We start from the raw sequence: 17,141 nt of genomic DNA, 5'->3' as shown, positions 1-17,141 counted from the left end.
CGCATATGAAGTGTTGTTTGGTTCTAACTCTACGGTGTCTCATATAATATATTAGACCTTTCTCTTCATTATACCGCGTCTCATATGCACTATCACCGTTGATCTTATCGTTTTGGATGGCAATATATAAAATACATGTTATGTCCATTTGAACATCCTTTCGTGCAGGGTAGCTAGCAACGCATATGAAGTGTTGTTTGCTTCTAACTCTATACGTTGCTATCTTGCAACGCTTCTTCACATCGTCTACCAACGAATGTGTATGTGTTGTTGTAGACCTTTGCAACGGCACCAACGGCAACGCATATAAATCCGTTGGTGTATACCGTAGCAACGGTTATGTGGACATACACCAACGCATGAATGCGTTGCTGTAGGGGGTCCCCGTTGTAGTGAATGAAAGAAGGGTGTGTGCTTACACGATAATATATGTGCTTCACTCTATTTTTATACTTGTTCGAGGTGCCAGCCCCAAAAGAACAAATATTTTGCTTGATGGGGTTGGCAGCTCCATAATTAATAGAAGCATCAAATTAGTCATGCAACTTGGGAAGATCAAGAACACACAAAAAAGTAATGAACAGAGGCTCGGAGCAGTGATGTAATAGCTAGCATTAGAAAATATAGGGTAAAACAAACAAAAATCAGCGGAACCACATGCTAGTTTGCTGATGTGTAATTAAGCATAGAGAACATGAAGCAGTCTGATGGAACCAACAGGTGGCATCAGAACAACACCATTATCATAAATATATCATGCAAGAAGTAAAATAGTAGGCAGTGATATCTACGAAGTACAGTAATACTTAGGACAAAACTAAAGCATTGTAACTATATGTGCACTGGTTTGTAATTTAGTACATGTAACATGTTCACTGCCAGAAGTATGGCCCTACAGGTGCAAGCAGAATAACGCGTCTCATGAAAAATTGAATGATGCCCTGAAGAAATTCAAAGGTGCGGTGCTTATGCTAAGAAAGTGAACGTAGGCGCCGGCCGTTGGATAATAGTACCTGATTCTCGGCGGCGTATGGGTATCGTTGTCATACTTGGTAGCTAAGGATCGTCGATGGTGCTCGTGTTGCGGTTGAGTTTGGGCCGGCTGTCGCCGTTGCTGAAGCGGCTCCGGTGCTTCGGTTGCGGCGCCTGTCGACATACAAGAAAGCTCATCTATGGTAAGTGAACAGTTGCACCATAAAGAAGAGAAAAACCGAAGGAGTACAAATCGAAATAACCTGATGAGGTTGCGGCGTCAGTAAAGCATGGCCTGTGGAGTTGAATATGGCCTCCGTGGAGTGGGTCCGGTGCAGTGGACGATCTTCGGCGGGCGCGGTGTACAGTGCTTTCGGTGAGGCGGATCTGTTGCGGCGGACGAGGGCTTGTATGAAGGGCCAGCGATGGGGCGGACGAGGGAGTCAGTGAAGGGCCTACACTGTGGTGGACGAGGGCGCCGGTTAAGCGGATCCGGTGCGGTGGACCATGATGGCGATCAAGGAGATCTGGAGCGGTGGACAAGCCAGTCGCTGAAGCGGCTCCGGTGAAGTGGTGAGTTGGCAGTTGGGGGTTCCAAGGTGTGGAAGGTAGATCCGGCGGGGTGTGAGGTCCACCGCTGCGGCGGAGGACTAGATTCGGCGGCTTGCCGTGGTTGGGGGGGGGGTTCGGGGAGGGGAAGGGGAGGGGCTCTGGGGAAGAATGTTGGGGGCAAAGAGGGGAAAATAATGGAGTTACCAAAGCAGCCAACCCTTTTCCGTTCATGTGGCAGGGGTAAAATAGGAATATCACAGGGCTAAACTTTCAGGCGCGAGATATTTCGATGTGAGCGGGAAGTTTGAAAGCTTTTGGCGCCTGAAATTATAAGTGTTCTGCTCTTGTACGGTCGACTATGATATCATGGCCGAGAATTTATTTATTTTGCACGCAAAAAAAGTGCAAGTTTTGAAAATCAATGTCTCCAACTCGAAACTTAGATTTTCCATTCAATTTAAATATGGATCATTGAGCTAGTACAACCAAATACCATCATACGGTCCAATAAAAATGAAATTCCAAATGTGTTTATCCTAAACATGATGACAAAAGCAAAAATTGTATGAATAAAATGGATGATTATAAAGTTTGAACATGCCCGTATGTGTATATCTCTAGGTTTGATATATGAATTTGAAATCACGAAATCCCGGCTTAAAAAATGTACCTCCGTTTAAATGAATTACAAAAGTTAATGATGGAATCGAATTCCAAAATTCCAATCTTAGGTTTGTAATTCTGGCACATCAAGGTATATCACGCATGTTCAAAAGTATCGTTATCTCATAGTCCAAACTGTGAAACAGATTGATCAACCATGAATGCACACAATATTGACCATATATATCTCAGTTACGCTAAAGTCCCTCAAATATAGACACCTCACTCTTTATCTGAAGCCAACCCCCCCCCCCCCCCCACACACAAGTCGTTCTCTCCCCCAGACACGAACACACGAGCACATTAACACCCCCTCTCTTCTAAAGTCCGGACCCAAATATAGGTCTCTATCACTTTGTCTCTCGGGCATGCACACATCTCTTCCCCCACTCTCTAGGTCTCCCGGCATCTCTCTTTCCCAAGCACACACACTATGTAGAGTGTATCTTTCCCATACACACAAAACGTCACCCCCAAACGTCTATCTTCCTAGTTATGTGGTTCTCACACACACACCTCACACACCACCCCCACTGCAAACAAGCACACTTTGTCTCCTTGTGCACCACTCTCCTCTTTCTATCTCTCCCACATGCGGACCCGCCCCAGTTCCTTCCCTGTATACATATATGTCGTGACTCTTTCCATAGCTCCCTAATATATCATCGTTCTCAATCTCACACGTTGTTCTCTACACCATCTATTCTAGATCTCTCATGAAGTCCCTATCACACACACGATGACTCGCTTCCCTTGCGTCTCCGTACATAGGCCACTTTCGAACAACATCAACATTGTCTCCCTATCTATACGCCACTTCTGCACACAAACTGTTGGGAAACGTAGTAATTTCAAAAAAATTCTACGCACACGCAAGATCATGGTGATGCATAGCAACGAGAGGGGAGAGTGTTGTCCATGTACCCTCGTAGACCGATAGCGGAAGCGTTTAACACAACGCGGTTGATGTAGTCGTACTCTTCACGATCCGACCGATCAAGTACTGAACGCACGACACCTCCGAGTTCAGCACACGTTCAGCTCGATGACGTCCCTCGAACTCCGATCCAACCGAGTGTTGAGGGAGAGTTTCGTCAGCATGATGGCGTGGTGACAATGTTGATGTTCTACCGACGCAGGGCTTCGCCTAAGCACCGCTACGATATTATCGAGGTGTAATATGGTGGAGGGGGGCACCGCACACGGCTAAGAGATCAATGATCAACTGTGTGTCTATGGGGTGCCCCCTGCCCCCGTATATAAAGGAGCAAGGGGGAAGGCGGCCGGCCTAGGAGGAGGGCGCGCCAAGGGGGAGTCCTACTCCCACCGGGAGTAGGACTCCTTTCCTTGTTGGAATAGGAGAAGGGAAGGGAGAAGGAGAAAGAAGGAAGGGGGCGCCCCCCCTCCCTAGTCCAATTCGGACTAGTCCATGGGGAGGGGTGCGGCCACCCTTTGGGCCTTTCTCTCCTTTCCCGTATGGCCCATTAAGGCCCAATACGAATTCCCGTAACTCTCCGGTACTCCGAAAAATACCCGAATCACTCGAAACCTTTCCGAAGTCCGAATATAGTCGTCCAATATATCGATCTTTACGTCTCGGCCATTTCGAGACTCCTCGTCATGTCCCCGATCTCATCCGGGACTCCGAACTCCTTCGGTACATCAAAACACATAAACTCATAATATAACCGTCATCGTAACGTTAAGCGTGCGGACCCTACGGGTTCGAGAACTATGTAGACATGACCGAGACACCTCTCCGGTCAATAACCAATAGCGGAACCTGGATGCTCATATTGGCTCCCACATATTCTACGAAGATCTTTATCGGTCAGACCGCATAACAACATACGTTGTTCCCTTTGTCATCGGTATGTTACTTGCCCGAGATTCGATCGTCGGTATCTCGATACCTAGTTCAATCTCGTTACCGGCAAGTCTCTTTACTCGTTCCGTAATACATCATCCCGCAACTAACTCATTAGTTACAATGCTTGCAAGGCTTATAGTGATGTGCATTACTGAGTGGGCCCAGAGATACCTCTCCGACAATCGGAGTGACAAATCCTAATCTCGAAATACGCCAACCCAACAAGTACCTTTGGAGACACCTGTAGAGCACCTTTATAATCACCCAGTTACGTTGTGACGTTTGGTAGCACACAAAGTGTTCCTCCGGTAAACGGGAGTTGCATAATCTCATAGTCATAGGAACATGTATAAGTCATGAAGAAAGCAATAGCAACATACTAAACGATCGAGTGCTAAGCTAACGGAATGGGTCAAGTCAATCACATCATTCTCCTAATGATGTGATCCCGTTAATCAAATGACAACTCATGTCTATGGCTAGGAAACATAACCATCTTTGATCAACGAGCTAGTCAAGTAGAGGCATACTAGTGACACTCTGTTTGTCTATGTATTCACACATGTATTATGTTTCCGGTTAATACAATTCTAGCATGAATAATAAACATTTATCATGATATAAGGAAATAAATAATAACTTTATTATTGCCTCTAGGGCATATTTCCTTCAGTCTCCCACTTGCACTAGAGTCAATAATCTAGTTCACATCGCCATGTGATTTAACATCAATAATTCACATCACCATGTGATTAACACCCATAGTTCACATTGTCATGTGACCAACACCCAAAGGGTTTACTAGAGTCAATAATCTAGTTCACATCGCTATGTGATTAACACCCAAAGAGTACTAAGGTGTGATCATGTTTTGATTGTGAGATAATTTTAGTCAACGGGTCTGTCACATTCAGATCCGTAAGTATTTTGCAAATTTCTATGTCTACAATGCTCTGCACGGAGCTACTCTAGCTAATTGCTCCCACTTTCAATATGTATCTAGACCGAGACTTAGAGTCATCTAGATTAGTGTCAAAACTTGCATCGACGTAACCCTTTACGACGAACCTTTTGTCACTTCCATAATCGAGAAACATATCCTTATTCCACTAAGGATAATTTTGACCGCTGTCCAGTGATCTACTCCTAGATCACTATTGTACTCCCTTGCCAAAATCAGTGTAGGGTATACAATAGATCTGGTACACAGCATGGCATACTTTATAGAACCTATGGCCAAGGCATAGGGAATGACTTTCATTCTCTTTCTATCTTCTGCCGTGGTCGGGCTTTGAGTCTTACTCAATTTCACACCTTGTAACACAGGCAAGAACTCTTTCTTTGACTGTTCTATTTTGAACTACTTCAAAATCTTGTTAAGGTATGTACTCATTGAAAAAACTTATCAAGCGTCTTGATCTATCTCTATAGATCTTGATGCTCAATATGTAAGCAGCTTCACCGAGGTCTTTCTTTGAAAAACTCCTTTCAAACACTCCTTTATGCTTTGCAGAATAATTCTACATTATTTCCGATCAACAATATGTCATTCACATATACTTATCAGAAATGCTGTAGTGCTCCCACTCACTTTCTTGTAAATACAGGCTTCACCGCAAGTCTGTATAAAACTATATCCTTTGATCAACTTATCAAAGCGTATATTCCAACTCCGAGATGCTTGCACCAGTCCATAGATGGATCGCTGGAGCTTGCATATTTTGTTAGCACTTTTAGGATTGACAAAACCTCCTGGTTGCATCATATACAACTCTTCTTTAATAATCCATTAAGGAATGCAGTTTTGTTTATCCATTTGCCATATTTCATAAAATGCGGCAATTGCTAACATGATTCAGACAGACTTAAGCATAGATACGAGTGAGAAACTCTCATCGTAGTCAACACCTTGAACTTGTCGAAAACCTTTTGCGACAATTCTAGCTTTGTAGACAGTAACACTACTATCACTGTCTGTCTTCCTCTTGAAGATCCATTTAATCTCAATGGCTCGCCGATCATTGGGCAAGTCAATCAAAGTCCATACTTTGTTCTCATATATGGATCTTATCTCAGATTTCATGGCCTCAAGCCATTTCGCGGAATCTGGGCTCATCATCGCTTCCTCATAGTTCGTAGGTTCGTCATGGTCAAATAACATGACCTCCAGAACAGGATTACCATACCACTCTGGTGTGGATCTCACTCTGGTTTACCTACGAGGTTTGGTAGTAACTTGATCTGAAGTTACATGATCATCATCATTAACTTCCTCACTAATTGGTGTAGGAGTCACAGGAACAGATTTCTGTGATAAACTACTTTCCAATAAGGGAGCAGGTACAGTTACCTCATCAAGTTCTACTTTCCTCCCACTCACTTCTTTCGAGAGAAACTCCTTCTCTAGAAAGGATCCATTCTTAGCAACGAATGTCTTGCCTTCGGATCTGTGATAGAAGGTGTACCCAACTGTCTCCTTTGGGTATCCTATGAAGACACATTTCTCCGATTTGGGTTTGAGCTTATCAGGATGAAACCTTTTCACATAAGCATCGCAACCCCAAACTTTAAGAAACGACAACTTTGGTTTCTTGCCAAACCACAGTTCATAAGATGTCGTCTCAACGGATTTAGATGGTACCCTATTTAACGTGAATGCAGCTGTCTCTAATGCATAACCCCAAAACGATAGTGGTAGATCGGTAAGAGACATCATATATCGCACCATATCTAATAAAGTACGGTTACGATGTTCGGACACACCATTACACCGTGGTGTTCCAGGTGGCGTGAGTAGTGAAACTATTTCACATTGTTTTAACTGAAGGCCAAACTCGTAACTCAAATACTCTTCTCCACGATCAGATCGTAGAAACTTTATTTTCTTGTTACGATGATTTTCCGCTTCACTCTGAAATTATATGAACTTTTCAAATGTTTCAGACTTCTGTTTCATTAAGTAGATATACCCATATCTGCTCAAATCATCTGTGAAGGTCAGAAAATAATGATACCTGCTACGAGCCTCAATATTCATCGGACCACATACATCTGTATGTATGATTTCCAACAAATCTGTTGCTCTCTCCATAGTTCCGGAGAACGGCGTTTTAGTCATCTTGCCCATGAGGCACGGTTCGCAAGCATCAAGTGATTCATAATCAAGTGATTCCAAAATCCCATCAGTATGGAGTTTCTTCATGCGCTTTACACCAATATGACCTAAACGGCAGTGCCACAAATAAGTTGCACTATCATTATTAACTTTGCATCTTTTGGCTTCATTATTATGAATATGTGTATCACTACGATCGAGATCCAACAAACCATTTTATTGGGTGTATGACCATAGAAGGTTTTATTCATGTAAACAGAACAACAATTATTCTCTAATTTAAATGAATAACCGTATTGCAACAAACATGATCAAATCATATTCATGCTCAACGCAAACACCAAATAACACTTATTTAGTTTCAACACTAATCCCGAAAGTATAGGGAGTGTGCGATGATGATCATATCAATCTTGGAACTACTTCCAACACACATCGTCACCTCGCCTTTTACTAGTCTCTGTTTATTCTGCAACTCCCGTTTCGAGTTACTACTCTTAGCAACTGAACCAGTATCAAATACCGAGGGGTTGCTATAAACACTAGTAAAGTACACATCAATAACATGTATATCCAATATACCTTTGTTCACTTTGCCATCCTTCTTATCCACCAAATAGTTGGGGTAGTTCCGCTTCCAGTGACCAGTCCCTTTGCAGTAGAAGCACTTAGTCTCAGGCTTAGGACCAGACTTAGGCTTCTTCACTTGAGCAGCAACTTGCTTGCCGTTCTTCTTGAAGTTCCCCTTCTTCCCTTTGCCCTTTTCTTGAAACTAGTGGTCTCGTCAACCATCAACACTTGATGTTTTTCTTGATTTCTACCTTCGTCGATTTCAGCATCACGAAGAGCTCGGGAATTACTTTCGTCATCCCTTGCATACTATAGTTCATCACGAAGTTCTACTAACTTGGTGATGGTGACTAGAGAATTCTGTCAATCACTATTTTATCTGGAAGATTAACTCCCACTTGATTCAAGCGATTGTAGTACCCAGACAATCTGAGCACATGCTCACTGCTTGAGCTATTCTCCTCCATCTTTTAGCTATAGAACTTGTTGGAGACTTCATATCTCTCAACTCGGGTATTTGCTTGAAATATTAACTTCAACTCCTGGAACATCTCATATGGTCCATGACGTTCAAAACGTCTTTGAAGTCCCGATTCTAAGCCGTTAAGCATGGTGCACTAAACTATCAAGTAGTCATCATATTGAGCTAGCCAAACGTTCATAACGTCTGCATCTGCTCCTGCAATAGGTCTGTCACCTAGCGGTGCATCAAGGACATAATTCTTCTGTGCAGCAATGAGGATAATCCTCAGATCACGGATCCAATCCGCATCTTTGCTACTAACATCTTTCAACATAATTTTTCTCTAGGAACATATCAAAAATAAACACAGGGAAGCAACAACGCGAGCTATTGATCTACAACATAATTTGCAAAATACTATCAGGACTAAGTTCATGATAAATTTAAGTTCAATTAATCATATTACTTAAGAACTCCCACTTAGATAGACATCCCTCTAATCCTCTAAGTGATCACGTGATCCATATCAACTAAACCATGTCCGATCATCACGTGAGATGGAGTAGTTTCAATGGTGAACATCACTATGTTGATCATATCTACTATATGATTCACGCTCGACCTTTCGGTCTCCGTGTTCCGAGGCCATATCTGCATATGCTAGGCTCGTCAAGTTTAACCTGAGTATTCCGCGTGTGCAACTGTTTTGCACCCGTTGTATTTGAACGTAGAGCCTATCACACCCGATCATCACGTGGTGTCTCAGCACGAAGAACTTTCGCAACGGTGCATACTCAGGGAGAACACTTTTATCTTGAAATTTTAGTGAGAGATCATCTTATAATGCTACCGTCAATCAAAGCAAGATAAGATGCATAAAAGATAAACATCACATGCAATCAATATAAGTGATATGATATGGCCATCATCATCTTGTGCTTGTGATCTCCATCTCCGAAGCACCGTCATGATCACCATCGTCACCGGCGCGACACCTTGATCTCCATCGTAGCATCGTTGTCGTCTCGCCAACTATTGCTTTTACGACTATCGCTACCGCTTAGTGATAAAGTAAAACAATTACATGGCGATTGCATTGCATACAATAAAGCGACAACCATATGGCTCCTGCCAGTTGCCGATAACTCGGTTACAAAACATGATCATCTCATACAATAAAATATAGCATCATGTCTTGACCATATCACATCACAACATGCCCTGCAAAAACAAGTTAGACGTCCTCTACTTTGTTGTTGCAAGTTTTACGTGGCTGCTACGGGCTTAGCAAGAACCGTTCTTACCTACGCATCAAAACCACAACGATAGTTTGTCAAGTTGGTGCTGTTTTAACCTTCGCAAGGACCGGGCGTAGCCACACTCGGTTCAACTAAAGTGAGAGAGACAGACACCCGCCAGTCACCTTTAAGCAACGAGTGCTCGCAACGGTGAAACCAGTCTCGCGTAAGCGTACGCGTAATGTCGGTCCGGGCCGCTTCATCTCACAATACCGCCGAACCAAAGTATGACATGCTGGTAAGCAGTATGACTTATATCGCCCACAACTCACTTGTGTTCTACTCGTGCATAACATCAACGCATAAAACCAGGCTCGGATGCCACTGTTGGGGAACGTAGTAATTTCAAAAAAATTCCTACGCACACGCAAGATCATGGTGATGCATAGCAACGAGAGGGGAGAGTGTTGTCCACGTACCCTCGTAGACCGATAGCGGAAGCGTTAACACAACGCGGTTGATGTAGTCGTACGTCTTCACGATCCGACCGATCAAGTACCGAACGCACGGCACCTCCGAGTTCAGCACACGTTCAGCTCGATGACGTCCCTCGAACTCCGATCCAGCCGAGTGTTGAGGGAGAGTTTCGTCAGCACGACGGCGTGGTGACAATGTTGATGTTCTACCGACGCAGGGCTTCGCCTAAGCACCGCTACGATATTATCGAGGTGTAATATGGTGGAGGGGGGCACCGCACACGGCTAAGAGATCAATGATCAATTGTGTGTCTATGGGGTGCCCCCTGCCCCCGTATATAAAGGAGCAAGGGGGAAGGCGGCCGACCTAGGAGGAGGGCGCGCCAAGGGGGAGTCCTACTCCCACCGGGAGTAGGACTCCTCCTTTCCTTGTTGGAATAGGAGAAGGGAAGGGAGAAGGAGAAAGAAGGAAGGGGGCGCCCCCCTCCCTAGTCCAATTCGGACTAGTCCATGGGGAGGGGTGCGGCCACCCTTTGGGGCCTTTCTCTCCTTTCCCGTATGGCCCATTAAGGCCCAATACGAATTCCCGTAACTCTCCGGTACTCCGAAAAATACCCGAATCACTCGGAACCTTTCCGAAGTCCGAATATAGTCGTCCAATATATCGATCTTTACGTCTCGGCCATTTCGAGACTCCTCGTCATGTCCCCGATCTCATCCGGGACTCCGAACTCCTTCGGTACATCAAAACACATAAACTCATAATATAACTAACGTTAAGCGTGCGGACCCTATGGGTTCGAGAACTATGTAGACATGACCGAGACACCTCTCCGGTCAATAACCAATAGTGGAACCTGGATGCTCATATTGGCTTCCACATATTCTACGAAGATCTTTATCGGTCAGACCGCATAACAACATACGTTGTTCCCTTTGTCATCGGTATGTTACTTGCCCGAGATTCGATCGTCGGTATCTCGATACCTAGTTCAATCTCGTTACCGGCAAGTCTCTTTACTCGTTCCGTAATACATCATCCCGCAACTAACTCATTAGTTACAATGCTTGCAAGGCTTATAGTGATGTGTATTACTGAGTGGGCCCAGAGATACCTCTCCGACAATCGGAGTGACAAATCCTAATCTCGAAATACGCCAACCCAACAAGTACCTTTGGAGACACCTGTAGAGCACCTTTATAATCACCCAGTTACGTTGTGACGTTTGGTAGCACACAAAGTGTTCCTCCGGTAAACGGGAGTTGCATAATCTCATAGTCATAGGAACATGTATAAGCCATGAAGAAAGCAATAGCAACATACTAAACGATCGAGTGCTAAGCTAACGGAATGGGTCAAGTCAATCACATCATTCTCCTAATGATGTGATCCCGTTAATCAAATGACAACTCATGTCTATGGCTAGGAAACATAACCATCTTTGATCAACGAGCTAGTCAAGTAGAGGCATACTAGTGACACTCTGTTTGTCTATGTATTCACACATGTATTATGTTTCCGGTTAATACAATTCTAGCATGAATAATAAACATTTATCATGATATAAGGAAATAAATAATAACTTTATTATTGCCTCTAGGGCATATTTCCTTCACAAACGACCCCTCTCTTCCTCTCTCTCTCTCTCTCGCTCTCACACCCCTCTCCCACACACACTCGATGTCTCTTCCAAATAGTCTGCTCCCTGCCCGCACCCATGCTATCCCGCTACTACACATGCCTTTGTCTCTCTTTGACACACATGTCACACCATCCCCCCTTCCCTATGCTAGGTTTACATCATTAGTGGTCTCTCTACTCCACATACACACACTCCCTCTCACACACAAACGCGTGCACAAACACACACAGACACGCACAAACACCCATCTATCTGGATCCTTCTTTTAAGACACACACCCTTGCATATTCTCTCCAGCTCTAAGTATGTATATATCCCCCTCCTCTCTCTAGCTCAGATGCACACCAAAATTTTCCATCTCTCAAACTCACACATCTCTCCCCATGTCCGCATGTGTATCTCACACACTCACTCTCTGATTATGTCTATGTGTCTCCACGTTACACAACACAAAGCCCCATGTACATGTCTCTCTCTATCCTCCACACACATAGACACAAAGAATCTCTTATCATTGCCTCAGTCTCTACACACATCACACACGCACACTGTCTCTCTCTTTCTCTTGCAAACACGCTCAACAAGGGTTTCCCAATGAATAACTTACCGTCTATTCATCAACAGTCGTGGCAGTACGGCGAACACGAGACGTGAAAAATAATAAATCTACATGTGCGTAGACCACCTAGTATGACTACTAGGACTAGAGCAAGCCGAAAGCGCGCTGACGTCACCCCCTCCTTATCGGCGACGGGAAAACCTTTATTTTACACAGTCGAGAAGTCATTGTGCTAAGACCCCACATGCTGAGCCGTTGAATAGAATGTAGATCCTAGTTTACGGAAACAAGTATCAATAATATGTTTGTATCTCCATACTTATATTTCTTCTCTTATAAAAAACCGAGTTGGTGATGATGGTACGCGTGCCATCTTGCAAGATAGACCGTCCTATCTATATCTGACGGATAGAAATTAAACTAAAATATACCCGCACCTCTCTCCACATTTGCAGACAAGGCCTTCCCTCGTTCATCCTTATCTCCAACAACCTCATTATTGAGCAATTAAAAAAGGAAGCCTCTGGAACAAACTGGCATGGTGGTCGCTGCCGGCGTCGTCCATCCCCACGCCTCCGCTCAGTCCGACCACCAATCACCACCACGCCCCACTCCTCTTCACCTTATCTCCTCTTTCTCGAGATATCATTAGTTTTTACACATGGGATTACTCTCGCATGGGTCAATCACAACAAGTGTTTTATAAAAAAATGCATCTTGATGTTCCGTGCAATGCACGGACATCTTGCTAGTACTCCTACAGAAGACTTAGTTGCTGATGATGGTGTGTCTGCCATCCGACATTTCTGACCATTAGCTCTACATCTAACGACTATGAGGTAAGTTGTTGCCTTTTCTCACCAACATCCCACTTCTCTACCAATTTGCAGAAAAACCCATAATAAGTATCTTAAAACCAACCACGTCCCTCCCTCACCTCACCAAAACAGCCCAGGGAATATATTCTGATTGAAACATAATATATCTCTAGTGATATATGTATATCAAAATTAGAGTGTTTTATATCAAGTTTGTGAATAAGTATTATTCTAATTATGATCCATTGCAACGCACGTGAACATTGCTAGTATTTCCAACCATGCAAAAAATGCTAGTATTTCCATAGTTTCGAGTTTTCCATCAAGATATTAGTCACTCATGGTTGATATTTAGTTTCAATCACGTACACATAGGCACTATGTAAGTTAGCCTTGCTTATTGGCTTCCAAAGTTTAACTTTCACTCCTACTTATAGTATGTAGAGTATTTAACAAAAAACTACCACTTTCAACCAGCCCTAGGAAGAAACTATTGTAAGAAAAATAGCAAAAACATATCCAAAATTTCTTAATCCGCGCCAAAAACTACTACCTAGTGCCGATTAGGCTCGTTTAAACCCGTTTATGACAGGGTTGGCCCACACGTCCGTGCTGATGAGGCAGCTTAAACCAACACATTTTGTTTGACCGTTAACACGAGGGAACCACATCTGACCTTCTATCATGTTATTCCCCCTCAAATCATTATTTTTCTTGAATATTACTTCAAACAGTACTGATGCGTGTTCGTCGGTGGCGCCGGTGATGAGCGAGTTGGCCGCCGCTCCGCCGCGCCGCGCTGGCCTCCGCACAGGTTGGCAGGCTGGCCCGAGCGTGACTCACGCGCGAGCAAGCCGCCGCACTGGGCTTCGCTCGAGCCAGATGACTGGCCTTAGTGCGGCGCACGCGAGCAAGCTGCCGCACCGCCGTGCCAATCTAGTTAGCAAACCTTGTAGACAAGCAGCTGGATGCATCCAGCAGGGTGTGTGCTATCTTGGCTAGCTAGCGGCCGCGAGCGCCGGACGGAGCTGGCATCCGGGCTGCCGCAAGATGGGCTCCGCACCGCCGGCGGTTTTGACCTCGCCTTCTGCCGGCGGCAGTAGCTGCGTCCCATGGCCGAGGATGACTAGGTGGACGGGCCGGAGGTAGGAGGTCACTCGGGGATTTTTGTGCAGACTGACATGTAGGTCCCACAAGTCATAACGCCTAACTTGTCGGCCGAATAGAAGGCGTTGACTTAAGGGGCGACATGGGTTGAAACGTGCCTATGACGGCACTTTGTAGAGTAGTCGTTTCTTAGTAGGGCTGGTTGGTAAGGGCATGTACAATGGTTGATAAGGTTGTCTTATCTTAAGTCTGCCACGTATGCAAATGGTAGTAGTTTCTTGGCATTATTAGTGGTTTCTTGTAAGGAACAATGTACTAGGGACAAAAGGCGATTCTAGGTTGCATTGTACTCCAACGAGTACTACTAGTGGTCGCGGGAGTGTATAGCTCGTTTTGTGGGTTCGATCCCGGCCGAACGCACGGCGGCCTTTTTTTAAATAGTAACTTCGCTCCGAGCCAATATTGTACACTGGTAGTTTGAGTTTTGAAGTCGAATGGACGTGTTGCACCACAATCTGGGTGCACTGGATAGCCCAACCACGTGAACAGGTTTTCCTTCCCATCATCTCGTGGCTCGCGTGCTCTCCCTAGCCGCACCTCGCTTGCAGTTTCCTCATCAGCTAGTAGCATATTTAAACTAGCGCCTCCCAATTAAGCTTGAGGAGTCGGAAAAGCCTGGCGCGGCATTGGGAACTGTGCAATATGGCTTTGTACGTGAAGTGCTAGTACTCTACTACTCTGTAGCTTGTGGCGTTGCACGCATGGACTTCACTCCATTATCGACTCTATAAAAGAAATTCCTCTTGATGTGATTTTTTTGTTTTGAAACGGAGCCAAAAGCTTTGCCTCATCTCATTCATAAAGAAGGAACTACTAACAAAGTTCGACGAGATCCATTACACCTCCACAAATGGAAGCGAAAAGCCTAGTCTCGTTGTATCAAATAACTCAAATGTTCTGCCCGCGCAGTAACCGTCGCTGATAAACAGGCTGCTAGTGTGTGCGTGAGAGGAGCGGCTGAGTAGGCCAGCTACGCACTTGAATAGAGCACCGAGAGTACCCACTACGTAGGTGTACTTTCCCTGCATTTGATAGTACAGCGATGGTTTTAGAGAACAGTAGTACCCTCCACTTCCAACTATAGCTCCTTGGCCCTGAGATTCAAGAGTTCAAAACTGGTGCACTATACTAGAAGTACAGTACATCGCACTACTAGTTGAGAAAGTAGTACTAGTACTGCTACAGTACAAGTACATAGTAAATAATAGCCTCACCCCTTCGCTAAGGAACGATCAAGGAGCTACAGTTGGAAGGGACGAGGCCCTGCGGTTACTACGCTCTTATCTCCTCCTCGCCAGTTCCCCTCCCCCCGAAGAGAAGGCAGTTCATCGCTGCTCCCATGGATTCGCTAGGCGGTTCTCCTCCTTGTCGGGGATGGGAGACCTTGGACGATGATTGTCGTGGTTTTGTCACGGCAGATGTCCTAGAGAAAGGACTTAGTCGTGGAGCCATCGCTACGGGTTAACTTAAAGGGGTTAAAGCGGACAAGGGACGCAAGAGAGTTTTATACTAGTTCAGCCCCTTACAATGAAGGTAAAAGCCTACGTCTAGTTGTGATGGAATTGATGGGGTTTCGATGACCAGGGAGCGAATACGCTTTGCCCGAGTCTCGAGTTGTTGTCTGTTGTCCCTGAACCGCTGCCGGGTCATCCCCTTATATACATGGGTTAACGCCCGCCGGTTTACAGAATCCCGAGGCCGGCTCATAGTCGTGTCCGGCTCGGTCTCTGCTACTTCTATCTTACAACACGAGTTTACATATCAATGCCGATTTATGTCTACAGGCCTTAAACCGGCTTTGGGCCCTGGGCCTTCATGAAGCGTCACCGTCTGTCTTCATGGACTTCAGATACAGATGAACTACTTATGGGGTTAACCCGGCCTCTCCTGGCCGGTTTACGCCCAGTGGTAATATCCCCAACATTAGGCCCCAGATTGATTTCAACTGGTTCATGTCAATCCTCAATACTTAAGAAAATTTCTTCTTCAACATCTTCACACAATCTTGTAAACCGCCGTGACATCATCTTCTAGGATCATGGTAAACCGCCGTGACGTCACCTGTCATTAACGAGCCTCCGACAATCGAGGAGACAGCTCCGCCTTATATCCAAAATTTAGGCTCCTTGATTTTCGTGCCTGACGCTTATCTTTCTGCCCTTATAAATAGGGCTAGGGGGTCTTTCCATCCCTCCCCGTATCTCTTCACCTCGTCCTCTTCCTTGCGCTGCCCGACCTTTGGAGCTCCGCCACCATCGTCGACCTTCGCTTCTGCCTCAACTCCGGCTGCTGCATCACCCTGAACGCGCTAGAGAATCGCGGCGCCTCTCCACTCTTCCATCAGCATCGGTAAGCCTTCCTTCCTTCCGCCATAGATCTGTCATTAGGGTTTCAGTGTTCATCGGTGTTCGTCGGTGTTTGTCGTTGTGCAATAGCTCTTTGATGGAAACCTTGATATTTATCCTGTACGGCGATAGCCGTAGCCCTTCTTTTCCATCCATGCATCTCGTTTAAGTAGAAAATCCCATCTGAACCTTCATCAACAGCTTCGGTACCAATATTTAGGTCTGAATATATTTTCATTTTCTGACATGCGGTAGATCCAAAATTATAATGCCAACTTGTGAAACCTGTTTTTTTCCTTCACTTATACATCTTTAATACCAGATTGGGTGGTTTAACTTCATATACAAAATGATGACCCAGTAGATACCATTAGTCCCCTGTTGAACCGCCAATGCTTTCATCATTGTACTGTTTCCATTGTCAGACTCCGGTTTACAAATAACCAATCCCGGTTTATCAATATGCTTGTATCCTTATACTGCTGTGTAGTTGTCCACTGTAACTCTTAAACTGGCAATAATCATGTTTCAGATTTCCATTGCCATGGCCAAGCAAGTCTATGAATGCAATTGGGCTCCCTCTCGAGTAACCGAAGAGCAGTTAAACAATCTTGTTAAAACGGGCGCTTTAGCTAAAAAGATGTCATCCACTGGAGGGTCCCTGGCCCGGAAAATCCTCCTACACCCAAG

Source organism: Triticum aestivum, chromosome 7D, assembly GCF_018294505.1.
Source record: "Triticum aestivum cultivar Chinese Spring chromosome 7D, IWGSC CS RefSeq v2.1, whole genome shotgun sequence".
NCBI classification, from domain to species: Eukaryota; Viridiplantae; Streptophyta; class Magnoliopsida; order Poales; family Poaceae; genus Triticum; species Triticum aestivum.
Note: the sequence above shows the minus strand (reverse complement) of the source record.